We start from the raw sequence: 9,367 nt of genomic DNA, 5'->3' as shown, positions 1-9,367 counted from the left end.
GATACAGAGAAAAAGTACAATTCCTACCCTAAGGAATTAAGTGTCTTATTTGAAGAAAAACAAACAGACAAAAAACTGAAATGTGATGGGTGAATGAGAAAACATGTAACTCAGACTGAGGGAAAGGAATATGTCAAGGAAGTCTTCTAGGAAGTATCAGGACTGACACGTGAAGAAAAAGTTGGAATCAGTCAGCAAAGTGATGGGGCACAGGCTGAGTTCAGGCAAAGACAACAGCATGAGAAAAAAAGTCTTCTTCATATTTTTAGTCACATGTTTTAATATTTCAGAGAAAACTATGAATAAAAGTTATAATAAATGTTAAGCAGCCATTTCCTTTTCCTCTACTGATCTGTAATGTTTAGTCTTACACAAAAATGTATATCAGTTCCTGTCACCACCCATTGCTGATTAGACCATGACTGGACTTGAGGACAAGCAAACCTTTGCTGGCTAATAACTACTCAGATTTTCTCTCCCATATGTTGAAACTAAGAGGGACATAGACTGAGGTTAGTTGATGGTAGGCTCTAAAGCTAAAACACTATGATTTAAAGCAGTGGTATACAAGAATCACCTGTAGAACTGTTTACAAATGTAAATTTAGAATATCATGGTATAGTTTTGTACCTTGAATTCCCACATAAAAATGGACAAAGTAACTAAACTGCAAAATCAAAACCACACAGAGAACATTTACAACAAAACTATGTGGTGAGATATCCCTACAAACCCTGATATGTCCACAGGTGGGGACAAATTACCAACAACCACAGGAATTTGTATATTACTGACATGAGGTCTGACAGAAGCAAAGTGATGTTTGACCTGAAAACGAGAGAACACCAAATGGCCAAAAGATAGTCCCTGGAATATGCAGCAGGCCAATTAGAGAAAAACAGCTAAAACTGAGGGGTTTTCCCCAACATTAGCAGGTGAGTGAATTCAAGGGGTGCCTGGCAAGATCATCAGAGGGGCGGAAGCAGTTTGTCCCATATGAGCTCGAACCTGACCCACTAGAGCTCCCTTCTAGAATAAGAATCCACATTAAGGAGAAGCAAAGAAAGGAAAAACATAAATGAAATAAATATAAACACACAAATAGAAGAAAAAGCTCTGTGAAGTTAGCTAGCTTTCTCTGTGAAGACAAGCTAACTAAACCAAGACATTTTCTATAAGTTCAGGAAAAATTACTTAACAACAAAATGAGCAAAATATAAATATCAGACTCAAATTCCATACAGACCTCCACAGTTTACAAAAGAATTACAAGGAGAGTTTGTTAAAAATACAGGTATCTGGCTCCTTTCCCAGGAGGTCTCAGCCATCAGTGATTCACCCGTAACATCTCCCCTCGCGCCCACAAATATCCAAATTATTTCCTTTTTTATGTAAATATTCAAGTACTCCCTACCTTAATATCAACAATAAGTCTCTAACCACACTCTTTATGTGTACCTTACTAGTTTAATTCTCAAAAGGTAGCATTGTTTTCTACTTTTTTTTCTGTAAATTCATTGCATCCTACTACATTTATATGGACTATATTTATCCTCTTAAAAAAATGGTTTACTCCTCCAAATATGCCTTGGTCTATCTTAATGAAAAAATGTGAAAACAAAGGCATCAAGATTAACTCTAGTCTAGATTACGTAGTGAATGAAATGTATTTTTAAGCATATTGGAAGAAGTTAACAGTGACCCTAAATATATGTATATTAGTGGAGATGGAGTGAAAAATATTAAGTAACAGATGTAAGAAAACACATGACAACACTGATTAACCTGACATATTTTGACTATAAAGAACATAATAAAACATAAATGGAGTAAAGATAATTTCAGTTCCTAGGGTTTCAAACTTTCTATGACAAATGGCCTGTCAAACTTACCTCCTAGGTGATGACTAAAAGCATATCATCACTTGAAAAATATTTTATTAAATTTTTTAGCTTATATTTTGGGATTTTATAGTTCAGCATGGCTTAGGTAGAGTGACATGAATTGTATATAATCTGAACATATTAAAACAAAGCACTGGAGAAATGGCAGGTTAATATGTAACCAAACAAAAAATTTAATCTGTAATAGTGTCAAATACATTTGTTACCTGGGAAATAGGCTAGATGTTAAAACCAAACAATGATATGAAGTGATGTTTCCAATACCTAAATTATGCACTGAGCTTGATGAAACTGAGCATGACAAACATTCAAAAAAGTATTCAAGAACTTGATGCATAAAATTGATTTCTTACTATTGTATTTCTTATTATATTCATTTTCATGAAAACTCCTAGAATTTCTGCAATTGCCACAAACAAAGGAAAATACACCTTTCAGAAGACTCTACTTCATGTCAGATTTCTTATGTTCAAAATAAATTTATAAAATAAATATAATAACATGAAATGTATAGAATCCTGTTAGAATAAACCTTATGCTGGTAATTTTCATTCATAGCAACTATGAGCATCATCAGTGTTCTATGAAGGTCTTACCTACTCTATTAATAAGTTTAAATGTACTAAGCATTATATCACAATCAGTACCTTTGACTCACATCATGCATTTAACCTACTGTGCCACTAAAATCCCTTGATTTACACCCCCAATATGTAATCTGGAAGTCTAAATAAGAATGAACCCCAACATTGTCCAATGCTATCACATTTATACTTTACAACGTGGTGTAAAGGCGATTAGTCAGGTACTTTGATCAATATTTACAGGTAAATTTGTCCACTTTGGCTAATATCCTGAATATAGCTGTTGACAATTTGCTTCTTTTTATGTTTATCCTTACTTTTCTATGATTTTAAGTGGAATGTTTAGTTTTTTCATTTCATATTTCTTTCACTCTTAATTTATAAACTCAAGGTAGAAAGTTGTGTTTAGTTTAATATTCCCTGAATTTAAATTGAGCTACAACCAGATTAAAAAAGTTATTTTATTTTCCTCCAATCTGAGAAATGTTGATACAATCTCTACATTTGGGGTAAAAAAGACTATAAAGATAAAATATAGACCCTGAGTACATTTTTTACCTGTAGCCCATAGGTTTATTTTTTCCCCAGATTTAAAGTGAATATTTACTCATCAAGATTCCCAAACAGTTTATTAAATATCTTTCCTCCACAAATAGAATTAACACCAGGATTTGTCAGGAAATCTAAATGAATTAAATGCATTACATAGGAACTGAACTAAATACACTGTGTCTGAAATCTGTTCATCATAAAATTTGAGTCTGGTACATAATTCCTTTCTGTCCTCCATTTCTGTACGTCCTTCCTTTAAGACTGGAACTGAGATCATAAATTGGCTAATACAACATAGCAGTCACTGTAATCCTCCAAAAGAAAAATAATTTATTTGATGACATACTTATTTGGATGATTACTTACTGGTAATTAGCATTTCTACATTATTTAAAAGGTAATCATTTTAAGTGGCAATACATATTAGGCTAGTAGAAAAAAGTTGAAGCAAAGCCCTCTATTTTGATCTCACAAAGTCATATCCAATATGACAAGAGAAGACATATCTGATTTGTCCCAATCAGACTTCATGGAATTATTTTTAAAAGTTTTCTGGTAAAGATGAACTTGCCTTATCATAGAAAGAAAGTTCTTTGAAATCTCTGCTAAACTCATTTTCTTTTGGGAAAAGTAAATTTCAAAGCATGATAGTGCAAGGAGTAAATTTTTCATTTATAGATTAATTATAGAACATTTATAGATTACTTGTGCTTAGTCTCTAATTTCTAATTTATTTTAAAGAACAAAAATTATGTTCATAATTTTACTTTGCCTAAATTTAACTGTACACCCTTGAATCACACCAGAATTAGGCAATTTGATTATACTAATGGTTGTGTCTTAAAACCTGCACACTGGGACCAAAGATGAGGATGTGCATATGTGAAGCTCCAACAAGTTCTGTACACAAGGACTCTCCTCTTGGGAGTCCAGGGATCTGAGAAAGCAATTCTCCCTCAGAACAAGTTTTCAAATATTGTCTCAATAATTAATTCAGAAAAACGGTGCTAAGTGGAGAGTGCATCTTCTAGAATTAATTCTGGGAGGTCTGAGTGTTCCTGGAGCCCTCTTGGGTATATGTCAGTGGTGGCAAATTCCTCAAACGTGAGTATTCCCTAATGTTAGGGGGGCGGGGGTCAATCAAAGTTTCATCCTGCTTCACTTCCAGGATATTTCAGTCTGGCACCAATGGAAGCATAATTGGAAGAGCCCATGGCTTGAGATCAAGGCATACATACTCTACTTTTCATGTGAGAAAGGCTCGAAGTGGTTTCTTGACTGTGTGGGTTAAAATCAGAGTAAGAGGGAGGAGGTTCAGAAGGTTTTGCATCTCCCAGTGTACTTCTACCTCAGCTACAGACGCATGGCATCGGAGGACCAAACATGGGTTCCAAACTTTCAGACGGCATCTGTTTGCTTACCATTGCCCGCTGCAATCTTCTTTCTTGTTCTTTTCTTTTGTTTGTTTTTCATCTGAGTGATTTGTCTTTTTAATTTGTTCACTTCTGCCTGACAAGATTCAACAACTCACTCACTCTTTTCCACAGCTGCACACACTGCCTGCGTGAAGTGCGATATAAACCTGTGAATAGCCCTGATGTCTTTCATTACTCCGTCCTTGTTTAAAAAAAAAAAAAAGTCATTACCATGCTCTTTAATAACTGGCATAACTCTTAAGAAATGGCACTGAAGGCACTTTGTACTCATGCTGGCTAATCTTGCCTACGTTGGGAATAGCGAAGGATTTCCTTTGATTCCATCTTCGATTTAGTCTCAAGAGAACATTTACTAAAGCATGAGTGGAGTTGTTGGCTGTGGAGATGAAACTGCAGAGAAAGAAAAGGAGGTCAGGCTTGGGGAGAACGCTGGTGAGCTGCTTGTGGAAAACCTCCTCTCTGCGTGTTTCTGCTGTGTGTCTTGCCAGAAGCTGTACCCACCAATAACTTTCTCTGATCTATAAGAATACCATGCAAACTGTCTTTACTAACTTTGCTTGCCTAGTTATAAAAACTAAAAAGTTTTGAAGAAGGCTAATGGTTTCAATTACTTGCAAAAATTCTGCGTTGTTGATTTGTGAGTGACCAGTGCTAAAGGTTTCACCTTGTCTTACCTGTTCCAGCAAAAATCCTTCCTCAAATTTGTCACTTAAAAATAGCAGTCCCCAAATATAATCATGCTTAGGCTGGTGCTTCCATGAAGGGGGTCAATCTGGTTCTGGCAAGGAAGGGCAAGGGGAAGCAAGTGAGATTCTGCTTGGCGTACATCTGTGCTTAGGACCCCCAATTTATGATGAAGGCAGACCTCAGAGAAGCGCTAACCCAGGGAACTGGGTGTGGGCCTTGGAGCACTCCCCATAGGTTTTAACATGTAGAGTCTAAAAAATGTATTCTATATTTTTAATATATTTTATCAATTCAATATAAGATCCTTCAGATTTTTATAGAGATTTTAAAGCATTAAAATTTATTGTTCTAATTGTTATTTAGATGTCATCTTCTATAATCCTATTTTATGCTTATTTTACTGTTTCCTTTTTTTTTAACATCTTTATTGGAATATAATTGCTTTATAATGGTGTGTTAGTTTCTGCTTCATAACAAAGTGAATCAGTTATACATATACATATGTCCCCATATCTCTTCCCTCTTGCATCTCCCTCCCTCCTACCCTCCCTGTCCCACCCCTCTAGGTGGTCACAAAGCACCGAGCTGATCTCCCTGTGCTATGTGGCTGCTTCCCACTAGCTATCTATTTTATGTTTGTTAGTGTATATATGTCCATGCCACTCTCTTTGTCCCAGCTTACCCTTCCCCCTCCCCGTATGCTCAAGTCCATTCTCTAGTAGGTCTGTGTCTCTATTCCCATCTTGCCCCTAGTTTCTTCATGACCATTTTTTTCTAGATTCCATATATATGTGTTAGTATATGGTATTTATTTTTCTTCTTCTGACTTACTTCACTCTGTATGACAGTCGCTAGGTCCATCCACCTCACTACAAATAACTCAGTTTCGTTTCTTTTTATGGCTGAGTAATATTCCATTGTATATATGTGCCACATCTTCTTTATCCATTCATCTGTCAATGGACACTTAGGTTGCTTCCATGTCCTGGCTATTGTAAATAGAGCGGCAATGAAAATTTTAGTACATGACTCTTTTTGAATTATGGTTTTCTCAGAGTATATGCCCAGTAGTGGGACTGTGGGTTTGTATGGTAGTTCTATTTGTAGTTTTTTAAGGAACCTCCATACTGTTCTCCATAGTGGCTGTATCAATTTACATTCCCACCAAGAGTGCAAGAGGGTTCCCTTTTCTCCACACCCTCTCCAGCATTTATTGTTTGTGGATTTTTTGATGATGGTCATTCTGACCGGTGTGAGATGATATCTCACTGTAGTTTTGATTTGCATTTCTCTAATGATTAATGATGTTGAGCATTCTTTCATGTGTTTGTTGGCAATCTGTACATCTTCTTTGGAGAAATGTCTATTTAGGTCTTCTGCCCATTTTGGATTGGGTTGTTTGTTTTTTTGATATTGAACTGCATGTGCTGCTTGTAAATTTTGGAGATTAATCCTTTGTCAGTTGTTTCATTTGCAAATATTTTCTCCCATTCTGAGGGTTGTCTTTTGGTCTTGTTTATGGTTTCCTTTGCTGTGCAAAAGCTTTTAAGTTTCATTAGGCCCCATTTGTTTATTTTTGTTTTTATTTCCATTTCTCTAAGAGGTGTGTCAAAAAGGATCTTGCTGTGATTTATGCCATAGAGTGTTCTGCCTATGTTTTCCTCTAAGGGTTTGATAGTGTCTGGCCTTACATTTAGGTCTTTAATCCGTTTTGAGTTTATTTTTGTGTATGGTGTTAGGGAGTGTTCTAATTTCATTCTTTTACATGTAGCTGTCCTCTTTTCCCAGCACCACTTATTGAAGAGGCTGTCTTTCCTCCACTGTATATTCTGGCCTCCTTTATCAAAGATAAGGTGACCATATGTGCGTGGGTTTATCTCTGGGCTTTCTATTCTGATCCATTGATCTATATTTCTGTTTTTGTGCCAGTACCATACTCTCTTGATTACTGTTGCTTTGTAGTGTAGTCTGAAGTCAGGGAGCTTGATTCCCCCACCTCCGTTTTTCTTTCTCAAGATTGCTTTGTCTATTCAGGGTCTTTTGTGTTTCCATACAAATTGTGAAATTTTTTGTTCTAGTTCTGTGAAAAATGCCAGTGGTAGTTTGATAGGGATTGCATTGGATCTGTAGATTGCTTTGGGTAGTATAGTCATTTTCACAATGTTGACTCTTCCAATCCAAAAATATGGTATATCTCTCCATCTGTTTGTATCATCTTTAATTTCTTTCATCAGTGTCTTATAGTTTTCTGCATACAGGTCTTTTGTCTCCTTAGGTAGGTTTATTCCTAGGTATTTTATTCTTTTTGTTGCAATGGTAAAAGGGAGTGTTTTCTTAATTTCTCTTTCAGATTTTTTATCATTAGTGTATAGGAATGCAAGAGATTTCTGTGCATTAATTTTGTATCCTGCTACTTTACCAAATTCATTGATTAGCTCTAGTAGTTTTCTGGTGGCATCTTTAGGATTCTCTATGTACAGTATCATGTAATCTGCAAACAGTGACAGCTTTACTTCTTCTTTTCTGATTTGGATTCCTTTTATTTCTTTTTCTTCTCTAATTGCTGTGGCTAAAACTTCCAAAACTATGTTGAATAATACTGGTGAGAGTGGGCAACCTTGTCTTGTTCCTCATATTGGTGGAAATGGTTTCAGTATTTCACCATGGAGGATGATGTTGGCTGTGGGTTTGTCATATATGGCCTTTATTATGTTGAGGAAAGTTCCCTCTATGCCTACTTTCTGGAGGATTTTTATCATAAATGGGTGTTGAATTTTGTCAAAAGCTTTCTCTGCATCTATTGATATGATCATATGGTTTTTATCCTTCTATTTGTTAATATGGTGTATCACATTGATTGATTTGCATATATTGAAGAATCCTTTCATTCCTGGGATAAACCCCACTTGATCATGGTGTATGATCCTTTTAATGTGCTGTTGGATTCTGTTTGCTAGTATTTTGTTGAGGATTTGTGCATGTATATTCATCAGTGATATTGGCCTGTAGTTTTCTTTCTTTGTGAAGGAAAGGTGTTAGCTCTTCTCTAAAGGTTTGATAGAATTCACCTGTGAAGCCATCTGGTCCTGGGCTTTTGTTTGTTAGAAGATATTTAATCACAGTTTCAGTTTCATTACTTGTGATTGGTCTGTTCATATTTTCTATTTCCTCCTGGTTCAGTCTCAGAAGGTTATACCTTTCTAAGAATTTGTCCATTTCTTCCAGGTTGTCCAATTTATTGGCACAGAGTTGCTTGTAGTAGTCTCTTAGGGTGCTTTGTATTTCTGTGGTGTCTGTTGTAACTTCTCCTTTTTCATTTCTAATTTTATTGATTTGAGTCCTCTCCCTCTTTTCCTTGATGAGTGTGGCTAATGGTTTATCACTTTTGTTTATCTTCTCAAAGAACCAGCTTTTAGTTTTATTGATCTTTGCTATTGTTTTCTTTGTTTCTATTTCATTTATTTCTGCTCTGATCTTTATGATTTCTTTCCTTCTGCTAACTTTGGGTTTTGTTTGTTTGTCTTTCTCTAGTTCCTTTAGGTGTAAGGTTAGATTGTTTACTTGAGATTTTTCTTGTTTCTTGAGGTTGGCTTGTATAGCTTTAAACTTCCCTCTTAGAACTGCTTTTGCTGCATCCCATAGGTTTTCGATCGTCGTGTTTTCATTGTCATTTGTTTCTAAGTATTTTTTGATTTCCTCTTTGATTTCTTCAGTGCTCTCCTGGTTATTTGGTAACATAGTGTTTAGCCTCCATGTGTTTGTGTTTTTTATATTTTTTCCCCTGTAATTGATTTCTAATCTCATAGTGTTGTGGTCAGAAAAGATGCTTGATATGATTTCAATTTTCTTAAATTTACTGAGGCTTGATTTGTGACCCAAGATGTGATCTATCCTGGAGAATGTTCTGTGCGCACTTGAGAAGAAAGTGTAATCTGCTGTTTTTGGATGGAACGTCCTATAAATATCAATTAAATCTATCTGGTCTATTGTGTCATTTAAAGCTTCTGTTTCCTTATTTATTTTCATTTTGGATGATCTGTCCATTGGTGTAAGTGAGGTGTTAATGTCCCCCACTATTATTGTGTTACTGTCGATTTCCTCTTTTATAGCTGTTAGCAGTTGCCTTATGTATTGAGGTGCTCCTATGTTGGGTGCATATATATTTATAATTTTATATCTTCTTCTTGGATTGATCCCTTGATCA

General features: G+C 35.5%; 1 pseudogene across 1 annotated transcript; it reads right to left on the bottom strand.

Moving 5' to 3' along the window:
* Positions 1–2,638: 2,638 nt before the first annotated feature.
* Positions 2,639–5,234, bottom strand: LOC309656607 (BRISC complex subunit Abraxas 2 pseudogene; annotated as a pseudogene). The gene has a single exon. The product of its transcript is annotated as a BRISC complex subunit Abraxas 2 pseudogene (transcript).
* Positions 5,235–9,367: the final 4,133 nt, after the last annotated feature.

The sequence above is a fragment of the Balaenoptera physalus genome (assembly GCF_965194825.1).
Source record: "Balaenoptera physalus genome assembly, chromosome: 1".
Taxonomy (NCBI): Eukaryota; Metazoa; Chordata; class Mammalia; order Artiodactyla; family Balaenopteridae; genus Balaenoptera; species Balaenoptera physalus.
This window is presented reverse-complemented; position numbering and strand designations above follow the sequence as displayed.